Source organism: Trichomycterus rosablanca, chromosome 8 (genome assembly GCF_030014385.1).
Source record: "Trichomycterus rosablanca isolate fTriRos1 chromosome 8, fTriRos1.hap1, whole genome shotgun sequence".
Classification (NCBI taxonomy): domain Eukaryota; kingdom Metazoa; phylum Chordata; class Actinopteri; order Siluriformes; family Trichomycteridae; genus Trichomycterus; species Trichomycterus rosablanca.
Window position 1 is genome coordinate 41,381,857 of NC_085995.1, and position 2,593 is coordinate 41,384,449.

The window sequence follows — 2,593 nt, forward strand, 5'->3', positions numbered from 1 at the left end:
TAGCAGGGTGTGGCACTGTTCTGTGTGGATGTGGCACTGTTCTGTGTGGGTGTGGCAGGGTGTGGCACTGTTCTGTATAAATGCAGCAGGGTGTGGCACTGTTCTGTATAAATGCAGCAGGGTGTGGCACTGTTCTGTATAAATGTAGCAGGGTGTGGCCCTGTTCTGTATAAATGTAGCAGGGTGTGGCCCTGTTCTGTATAAATGTAGCAGGGTGTGGCACTGTTCTGTATAAATGCAGCAGGGTGTGGCCCTGTTCTGTATAAATGTAGCAGGGTGTGGCACTGTTCTGTATAAATGTAACAGGGTGTGGCACTGTTCTGTATAAATGCAGCAGGGTGTGGCACTGTTCTGTATAAATGCAGCAGGGTGTGGCACTGTTCTGTATAAATGTAGCAGGGTGTGGCACTGTTCTGTATAAATGTAGCAGGGTGTGGCACTGTTCTGTATAAATGTAGCAGGGTGTGGCACTGTTCTGTATAAGTGTAGCAGGGTGTGGCACTGTTCTGTATAAATGTAGCAGGGGGTGGCACTGTTCTGTATAAATGCAGCAGGGTGTGGCACTGTTCTGTATAAATGTAGCAGGGTGTGGCACTGTTCTGTATAAATGTAGCAGGGTGTGGCACTGTTCTGTATAAATGTAGCAGGGTGTGGCACTGTTCTGTATAAATGTAGCAGGGTGTGGCACTGTTCTGTATAAATGTAGCAGGGTGTGGCACTGTTCTGTATAAGTGTAGCAGGGTGTGGCACTGTTCTGTATAAATGTAGCAGGGGGTGGCACTGTTCTGTATAAATGTAACAGGGTGTGGCACTGTTCTGTATAAATGTAGCAGGGTGTGGCACTGTTCTGTATAAATGTAACAGGGTGTGGCACTGTTCTGTATGAGTACAACAGGGTGTGGCACTATTTCGTGTGGGTGTAGCAGGGTGTGGCACTGTTCTGTATAAATGCAGCAGGGTGTGGCACTGTTCTGTATAAATGTAGCAGGGTGTGGCACTGTTCTGTATAAATGTAGCAGGGTGTGGCACTGTTCTGTATAAATGTAGCAGGGTGTGGCACTGTTCTGTATAAATGTAGCAGGGTGTGGCACTGTTCTGTATAAATGCAGCAGGGTGTGGCACTGTTCTGTATAAATGCAGCAGGGTGTGGCACTGTTCTGTATAAGTGTAGCCGGGTGTGGCACTGTTCTGTATAAATGCAGCAGGGTGTGGCACTGTTCTGTATAAATGTAGCAGGGTGTGGCACTGTTCTGTATAAATGCAGCAGGGTGTGGCACTGTTCTGTATAAGTGTAGCCGGGTGTGGCACTGTTCTGTATAAGTGTAGCCGGGTGTGGCACTGTTCTGTATAAGTGTAGCAGGGTGTGGCACTGTTCTGTATAAGTGTAGCAGGGTGTGGCACTGTTCTGTATAAGTGTAGCCGGGTGTGGCACTGTTCTGTATAAATGCAGCAGGGTGTGGCACTGTTCTGTATAAATGCAGCAGGGTGTGGCACTGTTCTGTATAAATGCAGCAGGGTGTGGCACTGTTCTGTATAAGTGTAGCCGGGTGTGGCACTGTTCTGTATAAATGCAGCAGGGTGTGGCACTGTTCTGTATAAATGTAGCAGGGTGTGGCACTGTTCTGTATAAATGCAGCAGGGTGTGGCACTGTTCTGTATAAGTGTAGCCGGGTGTGGCACTGTTCTGTATAAGTGTAGCCGGGTGTGGCACTGTTCTGTATAAATGTAGCAGGGTGTGGCACTGTTCTGTATAAATGTAACAGGGTGTGGCACTGTTCTGTATGAGTACAACAGGGTGTGGCACTATTTCGTGTGGGTGTAGCAGGGTGTGGCACTGTTCTGTATAAATGCAGCAGGGTGTGGCACTGTTCTGTATAAATGTAACAGGGTGTGGCACTGTTCTGTATGAGTACAACAGGGTGTGGCACTATTTCGTGTGGGTGTAGCAGGGTGTGGCACTGTTCTGTATAAATGTAGCAGGGTGTGGCACTGTTCTGTATAAATGTAGCAGGGTGTGGCACTGTTCTGTATAAATGCAGCAGGGTGTGGCACTGTTCTGTATAAATGCAGCAGGGTGTGGCACTGTTCTGTATAAGTGTAGCCGGGTGTGGCACTGTTCTGTATAAATGCAGCAGGGTGTGGCACTGTTCTGTATAAATGCAGCAGGATGTGGCACTGTTCTGTATAAGTGTAGCAGGGTGTGGCACTGTTCTGTATAAATGTAGCAGGGTGTGGCACTGTTCTGTATAAATGTAGCAGGGTGTGGCACTGTTCTGTATAAATGCAGCAGGGTGTGGCACTGTTCTGTATAAATGCAGCAGGATGTGGCACTGTTCTGTATAAGTGTAGCAGGGTGTGGCACTGTTCTGTATAAATGTAGCAGGGTGTGGCACTGTTCTGTATAAATGTAGCAGGGTGTGGCACTGTTCTGTATAAATGCAGCAGGGTGTGGCACTGTTCTGTATAAATGCAGCAGGATGTGGCACTGTTCTGTATAAGTGTAGCCGGGTGTGGCACTGTTCTGTATAAATGCAGCCGGGTGTGGCACTGTTCTGTATAAATGCAGCAGGATGTGGCACTGTTCTGTATAAAT